This window comes from Dipodomys spectabilis, unplaced genomic scaffold (assembly GCF_019054845.1).
Source record: "Dipodomys spectabilis isolate Male_0828 unplaced genomic scaffold, ASM1905484v1 ptg000548l, whole genome shotgun sequence".
Lineage (NCBI taxonomy): Eukaryota > Metazoa > Chordata > Mammalia > Rodentia > Heteromyidae > Dipodomys > Dipodomys spectabilis.
This window is the reverse complement of record NW_024871225.1, coordinates 110,758-123,257: the sequence shown is the minus strand read 5'-3', so window position 1 is coordinate 123,257 and position 12,500 is coordinate 110,758. Positions and strand designations below refer to the sequence as shown.

The 12,500-nt window shown below is 48.6% G+C and overlaps 1 protein-coding gene across 3 annotated transcripts in view; it reads right to left on the bottom strand.

Moving 5' to 3' along the window:
• Ap2a2 (adaptor related protein complex 2 subunit alpha 2) overlaps positions 1–12,500 on the bottom strand; it is a 74,064-nt gene that overhangs the window by 48,664 nt on the left and 12,900 nt on the right. The window lies entirely within an intron of this gene.

Sequence of the window (12,500 nt, the reverse complement as noted above, 5' to 3'; positions counted from 1 at the left end):
TGCCACGGTACAGCCTACACGGAGAAATGACCACCAGAATCCTAGCTAAGGAGAAGTGAAGTCCTATAGTCTCTGCTCAGCCGCGTGTTTTAATGCAGGAAGAAAGACCAAAGACAGAAGGACAGACACAAGCAGCCCCTGGCCTCGCGCCACCCAGGAGCCTGGTGCCTGTGGCGGCAGTGTGCTCGCACGGCTGTGTTACCATCTTAAAACTCTACCTTTGTCCCACTGCTCTGAGACTGGAAAACACTAAAACACCTGCTAAAGGTGTTCCATAACAAGCCAACAGCAGCAACAGTTTACTCCTGAGACTGACAGTGAGAGCACAATAGCCGCCACGCAGCTCCAGCTCTCTTCCTTATGAAACCCACCAACATAAAAAATCCTGATAAGGCTGGGAAGGTGGCTCAGTGGCAGAGCGCTGGCCTTGCATGCCTGAGGCCCTGGGTTCCATTCCTCAGCACCACATAAGCAAAAAGAAAAAAGCCGGAAGTGGCGCTGTGGCTCAAGTGGTAGAGCGCTGGCCTTGAGCTGAAGAGCTGAGGGACAGCGCCCAGGCCCCGAGTTCAGGCCCCACGACCGGACCCAAAAAAAAAAGTAATAAAAAAAAAATTCTGGTAAGTCCACTTATGTAACACACAACGAAGTTCCAGATCTCTCTACCGTGCTAAGATCAGACAGAAGAATTGCCAGTTACACAACTGCCAAACCTTCACTAAGTAGAACCTCGGTTTCTGCTAAACTTCCAGCCCTTCCCCAAGGCCTGCAGGGGCACCTTGTGTGAGTTCTCAGACAAAATGACCTGTTGTGCCACTCCACCTGGACTGGCATGCCGCTGGGCCTACAGCACACAAGTGAGCTTAGGACTGTGTGCACAGGGGAGTCTGTGACTGTGTGCAGGTCACTTGTTGAAAGCTCCAGTGAGGTGGACATTGAGGCTTTCTCTCAAGCGAGTTACACGTGTGGGGGTACACTGGCAGCTCCCCCAGCATCAGAAGCCGCCCTCCAGGCCCCCTGCTGCAGAGCCCCAAACACTGGCCCTGCCTGTATCCTCGGCTTCACAGGGCCCTCCCAGCTTATCTGCCTGCCAGCAGCACGTCCCCCTCAGGACACTCCCCGAGTATCATTTATCTCCTGCTGCACACCTGCTGGTGTAACAGCACTCAGAATTTGCTGGATTAGGAAGCACTCCAGGGCCAGGACCACTCCAGCAAGCTCCAGGCACACAGGTGGATGAGACTGAACATGGAACCTTGCTAGAAGTCCCACAGCTGGTGTTCAAGCCTTTGCTTTGGCCACATGGGAACCTGTTCAGTTTCTAACAGTTCAGGAACATTAATCTGATATTAAAACAAACTATAAGGGCTGGGAAGGTGGCTCAGTGGTAGAGCACTTGCCTTGCATGCCTGAGGCCCTGGGTTCGATTCCTCAGCACCACATTAAGCAAAAAGCCAGAAGTGGCGCTGTGGCTCAAGTGGTAGAGCACTAGCCTTGAGCTGAAGAGCTGAGGGACAGCGCCCAGGCCCAGAGTTCAGGCCCCACGACTGGACCCAAAAAAACAAATAAAAAAAAAAAAAATATATATATATATATATATATATATATATAAGATGTGCTGAGAGGTGGCTCAGAACAGAGCACTTGCCATGCAAGGCCCTGGGCTCCCTTCCTACTACAATAATATAACAAGAAATAGGAAAATATCGAGGTTCAATTCCACACAAAGAGACTATAAGTAAGGAGTCATCAAGACTACATGCTGGTAAGCTCAGATGCTCAGGAGGCAGACATAGGAGAATCTAGGTCGGGGGCCCTACAAAGAAAGGTTTCAGACAACTTAGCACAATTCCATGGGACAGCTCCATCCTAGGTGTGGGGACATCGGCGGTCAGTGACACACCATGGGATGACAAGGACAACAAGCCAGGCTTCTGTCTCCACAGCTCTCCCTCGCTAAAACCACACTCCATTCCCAGCCAGGCTTTACCTTGCAGGCAAAGATCTTACGGGAAGGAAGGGAGGAAGGGAGGGAGGGAGGGAGGGAAAGAGAGAGGGAGGGAGGGAGGGAGGGAAAGAGAGAGGGAGGGAGGGAGGGAGGGAAAGAGAAAGGAAGGAAGGAAGGAAGGAAGGAAGGAAGGAAGGAAGGAAGGAAGGAAGGAAGGAAGGAAGGAAGGAAGGAAAGGAGGGAGGGAAGGAGGGAGGAATGGAGGGAGGAATGGAGGGAGGAATGGAGGGAGGGAGGGAGAGAGGAAGGGAGGGAGGGAAAGAGAGAGGGAGGGAGGGAGGGAGGGAAAGAGAGAGGGAGGGAGGGAGGGAGGGAAAGAGAAAGGAAGGAAGGAAGGAAGGAAGGAAGGAAGGAAGGAAGGAAGGAAGGAAGGAAGGAAGGAAGGAAGGAAGGAAAGGAGGGAGGGAAGGAGGGAGGAATGGAGGGAGGAATGGAGGGAGGAATGGAGGGAGGGAGGGAGAGAGGAAGGGAGGGAGGGAAGAGAAAGAAAGAAAGAAAGAAAGAAAGAAAGAAAGAAAGAAAGAAAGAAAGAAAGAAAGAAAGAAAGAAAGAAAGAAAGAAAGAAAGAAAGAAAGAAAGAAAGAAAGAAAGAAAGAAAGAAAGAAAGAAAGGAGGGGTGGCTGGGAAGGTGGCTCAGTGGTAGAGTGCTTGCCTTGCATGCCTAAGGCCCTGGGTTCGATTCCTCGGCACCACATAAGCAAAAATGAAAAAAAGCCAGAAGTGGCGCTTCCCAGCCCTTATAGTTTGTTTTAATATCAGATTAATGTTCCTGAACTGTTAGAAACTGAACAGGTTCCCATGTGGCCAAAGCAAAGAGCTGAGGGACAGCACCCAGGCCCAGAGTTCAGGCTCAACGACCGGACCCCAAAAAGAGAGGGGGGGAGGGGGGTGGGGGGTGGGGGGTGGGGGGAGGCTAGGAACCTGGCTTAATGGTAGAGTGTTCGCCTAGCATGCATGAAGCCCTGGGTTCAATTCCTCAGTACTACATAAACAGAAAAAGTCAGAAGTGGCACTGGGGTAGAGTGTGGTAGGGGGCTAGCCTTGAGCAAAAGAAGCTCAGGGACAGTGCCCAGACCTTGAGTTCAAGCCCCAGGACTAACCCAAAAAAAATAAGATTAGCTTTAGGCATCTTGATGTTAGAAATAAATATGTAAAAGGGTAACATGCCAGCCAGAAAAACTGGCCTGCCAGTCTGACTTTGGCCCTAGCTACCCTGTGCTGTCCACATTTGAAATCCAGCAGATACTTCCTACACGGACTTTGGAGCGGTATGGCTAACTAGTGACCCATTGCTGAGACCAAAGCATGTTGTGATTTGCCTCCATAAGTCAAAGGAACACACCGTGGGACAGGCACGGACTGAGCTTCTGGGTTCAAGCTAATTCCTCAGCAACAGGCTGGTTAATCATTTCTTCTGCAAGCTGAACTCATCACCTACAGTATTGGTATGCCAGAACAGCTCAACTTCCAACATATAAGACAGGAATCAACAACAGGTTCACTAGAAAATACCACCCTAGGACCGTAGCGCGGTGCTGCATTTAGGAGGGTAGGCAGGAAGGAGGACTGTGAATCTGTAGCCAGGCCAGGCAGTATGGGCAGTTCATTATGTAGCACACACACCCTTGGGGTGCTCGGTGCGGTTTCCATTTGTTTTCTTGTTGGAACTTTTCTTTCTTCCTTTTTTTCCCTTCCTTTGTCAGTCATGAGGCTTGGACTCCAGGCCTGGGTGCTGTCCCTGAGCCACAGATCTACTTTCCAGTGGTTCATTAGAGGTAAGAGTCTCACAGGGCTGGGAAAGTGGCTCAGTGGTAGAGTGCTTGCCTTGCATGCATGAGGCCCTAGGTTCGATTCCTCAGCACCACATAAGCAAAAAGAAAAAAGCTGGAAGTAGCGCTGTGGCTCAAGTGGTAGAGCGCTAGCCTTGAGCTGAAGAGCTGAGGGACAGTGCCCAGGCCCAGAGTTCAAACCCCACGATGGACTACCCCCCCCCCCAAAAAAAAAAAAGTCTCACAAATTTTCCTGCCTGGGCTTCAAGCCACAGGATCCTCAGATCTCAGCCTCCTGTGTAGCTAGGATGATAGGCATGAGCTCTTGATGGATTTTTTTTTTTTTTTTTCTGGTCGTGGGACTTGAACTCTGGGCCTGGGCGCTGTCCCTGTGCTCTTCAGCTCAGGGCTAGCACTCTACCACTAGAGCCACAGCGCCATTTCCGGTTTTCTAGTGGTTTATTGGAGATAAGAGTCTCACAGACTTTCCTGCCTGGGCTGGCTTTGAACTGAAATCCTCAGATCTCAGCCTCCTGAGTAACTAGGGTTACAGAGGTAAGCCACCGGCGCCTGGCTCTCTTGATGGATTTTAATGTGCTTGCAGAATATTTGGAAGAGTGTATATTCAAACACTGTATCTTAATTTTTTTTTCTCTTTTTGCAGTTCTAGAGATTGAACCCAAGGCCTTATGCACTCCAGTCAAGTGCTTAAACCTAAATTATACTCAAGCCCTAGAAAAAAAATTTGAGCCAGGGTCTCAGTGTGGCCCAGAGTGTGGCCTCAGCCTCCTCAAAACACTGATACAAGTTTGTACCACCTCACCTGACTTATTATTATTATTATTTTTGGTTGTGGGTCTTGAACTCTGAGCCTGGGCGCTGTCCCTCAGCTCTTCAGCTCAAGGTTATAGCTCTACCACTTGAACCACAGGTCACTTCCAGCTTTTTCTGCTTATGTGGTGCTGAGGAATTGAAACCAGGGCTTCATGCATGCAAGACAAGCACTCTACCACTGAGCCACCTTCCCAGCCCCTTTTTTTTGGGGGGGGGAGGGAGCCCGGTCGTGGGGCCTGAACCCTGAGCCTTGGCACTGTCCCTCAGCTCTTCAGCTCAAGGCTAGTACTCTGCCACTTGAGCCACAGCGCCACTTCCGGTTTTTTTTTTCTGCTTATCAAACCCAGGGCCTCATGCATGCAAGGCAAGCGCTCTACCACTGAGCCACCTTCCCAGCCCGATTTTCAGAGATTTTTATCTCATTCTTGGGTTGTTTCTTTACCTTATTAAGACTTAGAAGTACATATTTTTACTTAATGATGCCCACTTTATCTTCTGATTTTTTATCACAAATAACTTTACTGTCATATCTAAGAAAACATTTCAGCCAGGCACCAATGGCTTACACCTGTAGTCCTAATTACTCTGGAGGCTACGTGACATCTGATCACAACCCAAAACCAGCCTGGGCAGGAATGTCCTTGAGATTCTCATCTCCAATTAACCACCTGAAAACTGTTTTTGTTTTTTTTTGCCAGTCCTGGGGCTTGAACTCAGGGCCTTGAGCTCTTTAGCTCAAGGCTAGTGCTCTACCACTTGAGCCACAGTGCCATTTCCAGCTTTTCCTGTTTATGTGGTCTGAGGAATTGAACCCAGGGCCTCATGCATGCAAGGCAAGCACTCTACTATCTGAAAACTGTAAGTGGCGCTGAGGCTCAAAATGGTAGAGTCTTGAACAAAAAAGCTCAGGAACAGCTCCCAGATCATGAGTTCAAGCCCCACAACCGACCAAAAAAAAACATTTCACAAAGTCACTAAGATTTGTGTGTGTGTATACACACATGTATATATATACACACATGTATATATACACATACGTGCATATTTTACACAGATGCGTACACACACATACATATACAGAGAGGGGGAGAGAGCGCGCGTGCGCACGCGGTTACTGTTGTCATGACTGTTGCTTCGGCAGAGCATGCGAGTGGGAATTCAGGATGCTCTATTACCTGAGCCAGGACCCCAGCCCTCTTTGGTAAGATTCTCATAGCTTTAGCGCTTAAATTGGTACTGATAATCCCTTTGGGGGTAATTTGCATGTATGCTGTGAGGTAGGAGAGCCAGCACATTCTTCTGCACATAGCCCTAATGACCGCAGCCCCACATGTGACACTGATACTGTCTGGGCACTCTTGTCACAAACTGGTTTACCAGATGCTGAGCTGGTGGCTCAATGGCAGAGCTCGTTCCTGGCACCTTCTAGGCTCTGTCCTCAGCACTGTAAATAATAAGTAAATAAACAAGCCATGTAAGAGCTTACTTCCGTACTTCAGAATCATTCCACTGATCTACATATCTGTCCTCCCGCCGGTACCACACCTCTGCAACTCTAAGTCTGGGAATCCAAAAGTGAGCCCTCCAGCATTTGCCCTTTCACTACGTGATACCACCAGCTGTGGTGATGGTGCGCTTTCCCCTTTATTGTATTAACATGCTAATTTCACTATTTCCAGATGTTAAGCAAGCTTGCCTTGCTTGGACAACTCTCACTTAGAACTAGACCACAATCTTTTTAATGTGTTGCTGGATTCAGGGGGCTACTATATGGTTGAGAATTTCTGCTCCTACATTTATGATTAATATAATAACATATATTGTTAAATATATTTAACAAATTATTCATGATACTGTCCTGTTGTCTTGTGATATCTTCTCTGGTTTGGTAACATTGATAGTCCTATAGTTTTCTTGTGATGTATTCTCTGGTTTTGGTAACACTGATTGTCCTGTAGTTTTCTTGTGATGTTTTCTCTGGTTTTGGTAACACTGACCTCATAGAAAAAACTGGGAACTATTCCTTCCATCTCTGTTTTTCCAAAAAGTTTACAAAAAAATTAGCATTAATATTTTAAGTGTCTGGTAGAATTCATCGGTAAAGTCACTGGTCCAGGGCTTGTTCTTTTTTTTGGGTCCGATCGTGGGGCCTGAACTGAACTCTGGGCCTGGGTGCTGTCCCTCAGCTCTTCAGCTCAAGGCTAGCACTCTACCACTTGAGCCACAGCGCCACTTCCGGCTTTTTTCTTTTTGCTTATGTGGTGCTGAGGAATCGAACCCAGGGCCTCATGCATGCAAGGCAAGCACTCTACCACTGAGCCAACTTCCCAGCCCCCAGGGCTTGTTCTTATAGTAAGACTTTAAATTATTAATTTAGATTTTGTGAATTTTTTAATTACTAATTTAGATTAGTAATTTACATATTCTTCTACAGCCAGTTTCATTAGTTGTATTTCTAGAAATTTGCTAATTTCATCTAAAATACCTAACGTTTTGGTGCCCAATTATCCATAGTATTCACTTAAGGTCTTTTTCATTTCTGAAGGTCAGTAATAAAGTCTTCTTTCACATCTTCTCCAGCAGAACAATCAATCTTTTCTTAAATACCTATATACATGCCTAGTCTGAAAAAACATTCTCTCAGCTAGGCTGGTAGCTCCTGCCTGTAATCTTAGCTAACCAGGAGGCTGATCTGAGGAACAAAGTTTAAAGCCAGCCAGGACAAACTGGAGAGATTCTTATCCCAATAACCAGAAAATGTCAGAAGTGGAGTTGTGTTTCTAGTGGTACAGCATCTACCACAAGCAAAAAGACCAAGCAAGCCAGGTACCCGTAATCCTAGCTACTCAGGAGGCTGAGATCTAAGGATGGTGGTTCAAGGCCAGCTCAGGCAGGAAAGTCCATGATACTCTTATCTTCAATAAACTACTCAGAAAACTGGAATTGGCACTGTATCTCAAGTAGTAGAGCAATATGAGCAAAAGACACTAAAGGACAGTACCCAGGCCTTGCGTTCAAGTCCCATGACTGACAAAAAAAAAAAAAAAAAGGAAAAGACCCTGAGTTCAAATCCCACTAACAGCACACGTGCACACACACCCATGCACTTGCGAGCGCACACACGCATGCACACACACACACTTCTCTACATCTAAAATAACTTCACTAATAAATACAGCCATTCAAGCTGGGCGTCTGTGGCTCTCGCCTATAATCCCAGCTACTCAGGAGGCTGAAATCTGAAGATCACGGTTCAAAGCCAGCCCAGGCAGGAAAGTCCCTGAGACTCTTATCTCCAATAAACCACTCAGAAAACCAGAAGTGATGCTGTGGCTCAAGTGGCAGAACCCTCACCTTGAACAGAAGAGCTGAGGGACAGCGCCTAGGCCCAGAGTTCAAGCCCCACAGCCAAAAAACAAACAAATAAATACAGCCAATCAGCCTGCCTGAAAGGCCCCAAAGCCCACATCTCACAATGGAGTGCCTCAACCTGGTTCTGGCTTTCCCCATCTGCTTCTCCCCTGGCTCTGCCCATGCACACCAGGCACTAGTCACGCTGAAATCATGAAGGACCTATGTTCACCATGGCTGCTGGTGTCCCTCGGCTTGGCACACGGCACCGTTTCCTGGATCACCCCACACCACATCAGCCCTGTCAGAACTGGCTGAGATCCACCCCATACTCCCTGCCTGGCGTTCTACTATGCTGCCCATCGCCATGGCTTACCTGTACCCTTTGCTTCGTACCACCACCCCCTCAATGGGCCTCGAGCTACTCAAAGATGCTCAGGGTTAACTTAACCATACGTCTTCTCCAGGCCTGCTCTCATACTTACAATGCCAGGTGAGCCTCTGGAGGCTTCCTCCAACCCCAGGCACTCTCCCCACATAGCCCTGAGCTTGCTGCTCCTTCCCCAGCTTCTGCTGGCCCAGTGTGTCACGCAACTCAAGTCTCTGCTCAACTGTCACCCTCACAGCAAGACAACTCTGATCACCCTGCTTAAAAATGAACATCTGTGATAGCCCATGCGCGAATCAGGAGCTTGAGATATGGAAGATCGTGATTTAAAGCCAGCCCAGCTAGAAAAGTCCATGAGACTTCATTTCCAAAATAACCAGTAAAGAGCTGGCTAAAGCCAGGTGTCTGTTCATATCTGTAATCCCTGCTATTCAGGAGGCTGAGATCTGAGGATCACAATTCAATTTGAAGCTAGACTGAGTAGGAAAGTCCTTGAGACTACTCTTATCTGCAATTAGCCTCCGAAGAGCTGGAAGTAGACCTGTTGCACAAGTGCTAGGGAGCTAGCCTTGAGCAAAAATAGCTCAGGGACAGACCCAGACCCTGAGTAAAAACCCCAAGACCAGCACCAAAAAAAAGGCTGGCAAAGGCATGGTTTGAATGGTAGAGCACCAGCTAAATAAGTAAGCTGAGCAGGCAGGAGGCTTGAGTTCAAACTCAAGTACTGGAAAAAATAACAATAAGGGCTGGGAAGATGGCTCAGTGGTAGAGTGCTGGCCCAGTACTCATGAAGCCCTGGGTTCGATTCCTCAGTACCACATAAACAGAAAAGGCTGGAAGTAGCACCATGGCGCAAGTGGTCAAGTGCCAGTCTTGAGCAAAAGAAGCTCAGGGACAGTGCCCAGGCCCTGAGTTCAAAGCCCTCCTGACCCTGCAGATATGTAGAATGTCCCCAGAGACTTCACCTCCCTGTTCTGCTACCGGCTCCTATGTGCTTCCTTACAGGCAGAAAGAACCCTGCAGGAGAGATGCTGCACACGCCAAATGGAGAAACAGGAGTCCTGCTGGACCCAAGGGTGTGTGAAGGGGGAAGGAGCCAGAAGGCCAAGCCAGGGCCAATGGAAGAAACAAGGAGGAATTCAGGCAGGCTCTGCGGCCAAAGAACATTCTGGGCTAAGAAGGCAAGGAGGAGACCTGAGCTCTGCCACGAAGGATCTGTGTTCAGCTGTGGCCTGATTAAGTGACAAAGAAGACTCACCATGCAAGTCCTGCAGACACCTCTCTCCACCCCAGCCAGAGACCCCCGTGGAGGAGCTGTGACTCACACTGCACCTGCACTTGTGACTGCACAGGACGGGCAGATGAGTTAGACCTGTCCTGAGGTCAGCACCCCAAGCTTGCTGCTCACAGCAAGGCCCTCCAGGGGCCCAAGCCAGCTGTCCCCCAGGGACACGGTCAGGCTCCCTGGCGGTGCTTCTCCTGGGGCCAAGTCCCCACTCCCCAGCCGCTCAGCGCAGAACGCCTGCGGTCTGGACAGCTTGTGCCCGGGCAGTGTGTGGCTGGTCTGCCTGCCAGGCCTCGGTGCTCAGGAGCTTCACTGGCCTCAGATCTCCGCCCGCGGGGTGGGGAGAGAGAGCCTGCTGCCGGCTGTACCCCAGAGACAGTGAGTGCCATCTGTGCCTGCGCCTGCATCTTCTCACCTTGCTCAGTGAACCCTAGGCCCCAGCATCACCTTTACAGAGCCCCATCTCCCTCAATTTCCTAACTGCAGTTCAACATCTCTCCCCAAAATCTACAGGCCCTAACCAGGGGCCAGATATTCCTTCTCCCTTCAGACAGCTGAGAACCCACACACAGACCAAAATACCGCAGCGCCCTGCCTGCCTGAGAGAAGGGTCTCTGGCCTGGGTCTCCTTGAACTGAGGACTGAGGGGCAGAAGGCTGGGTGGAACGGGGGGGGGGGGGGGGGGGGGGGCCACCAGATGCTAACCTTCCCAGGAACAAGAAAGCCTGTCAGACTGAGGGAAGAGGGTCCCAGCTTCACCAAGCGTTCCTAGAAAGGAACAGAGCAGTGGCAGTGACAGGTCTCCATGAGCACAAGCATGGAGCTGCAGCTTACCACCCTCAAGAGCCTGTGTGGCCAGTGTCCTCTCGGGGAGTGGAGAGGAGCCCTCCCACACACCCCAGCTCTGAAACCCTCCCAGCCCACCCATGAGCAACGTCTACCTAGCCATCCCCCGTCCCAGGGCTGTAACTTAGGGCAATGTCCCTGGGTCTATGTGTCCTCAGGCTAGCGCTCTACCTCATGAGACACAGCGCCACTTCCGGTTTTCTAGTGGTTAATTGAAGATAAGAGTCTCACAGACTTTCCTGCCAGGGCTGGCTTTGAACCGTGATCCTCAGATCTCAGCCTCCTGAGTAGCTAGGATGACAGGCGTGAGCCACCAGCACCCGACACTTTTTTTTTTTTAAGGAAAAAAAAACTCTTGGGAAGGTGGCTCAGTGGTAGAGTGCTTGCCTACCATGCAGGAAGCCCTGGGTTTGATTCCTCAGTACCACATACACAGAAAAAGCTGGAAGTAGTGCTGTGGCTCAAGTGGTTTGAGCAAAAAAAAAAAAGCTCAGGGACAGTTCCCAGGCCCTGAGTTCAAGCCCCAGGACTGGCAAAAGAAAAAACAAAAAAAAAGAAAACCCTCTTAATTCCATTTCCTAGAGCTCGTTTCAGTAAATCTTTTTTTTTTTTTTTTTTTTGTCGGCCGTGGGGCTTGAACTCTGGGCCTGGGCGCTGACCCTCAGCTCTTCAGCTCAAGGCGAGCGCTCTACCACTTGAGCTACAGTGCCACTTCCGGTTTTCTGGTGGTTTAAGGTCTCTCCTGCCCGGGCTGGCTTTGAACCTCGATCCTCAGATCTCAGCCTCCTGAGTAGCTAGGATTACAGGCGTGAGCCACCAGCGCCCGGCCATTTCAGTAAATCTTATGTTATATGACCAACACATAGGCACTGAGCCTTTGTTTCCGCCTCCCTTGATCTTACGGTGTATTATTCCATCTGAATGAAACCACCAACAGTGAACATATACAAGAGATTGAAATCTCAACAAACTCAGAACACAGATTCATAAATCCCAGAGAAAAATCACGAAAATCATGAACAAACAGAGCAACCTGTCTCCCTCAAAAAAAAAAAAGCTACAATGAAGAAATTAAGTGATAGTGAAAAGAGAAAAAGTTCAAATAATGAGATCAGTAAAACAATGGTACAGTTAGTTAATGGCATAAAGGAACAGATATTTAAAAACCTGGATAAATTCAAAAAAAATTCAAACAAATAAGATGTATTGGACAAACTACAAGAAAAATCATACAACAAGAAAATATACACAGCTGAATAAACTAAAGAAGGCAATGTAGGATATTCAATAAAGAGAAATTCAATAAAGAGATAGAAACCTTGAAAAAAAATCAAATTGAAATTCTGGAAATGGAGAGCACAACTGAAAAAAAAAACAAAAAACTCAATCAAAAGCCTAGGTGATAAGCCGGGCGCCAGTGGCTCACGCCTGTAATCCTAGCTACTCAGGAGGCTGAGGTCTGAGGATCACGGTTCAAAGCCAGCCCAGGCAGGAAACTCCGTGAGACTCTCCAATAAACCACTAGAAAACCAGAAGTGGTGCTGTGGCTCAAGCGGTAGAGTGCTCGCCTTGAGCTGAAGAGTACAAGGACAGCGCCCAGGCCAGAGTTCAAGCCCACAACCGACAAAAAAAAAAAAAAAAAGCCTAGGCAATAGAATAGAAAGAGTCAAGAAGAGGATATCAGAGGTTGAAAATAAAGCAGAGGAATGAGATCAAACAGACCAAACATCAAAGACACTGAAAAAAAAAAAAAAAAGCCAGAAAAGGGGCTGGGAAGGTGGCTCCAGTGGTAGAGCGCTAGCCTTGAGCTGAAGAGCTGAGGGACAGTGCCCAGGCCCAGAGTTCAGGCCCCGTGACTGGCAAAAAAAAAAAAAGGCCAGAAAATACTGTCAAATGATCAAACCTTTGATAGACCAGGAAGAAATAAAAACTAAAGGCTTAAAGACCCTATTCACCAGGCTTCAGTGCTCATGCCTGTAATCCTAGCTACTCAGGAGGCTGAGATCTGACAATCGAGGTTCA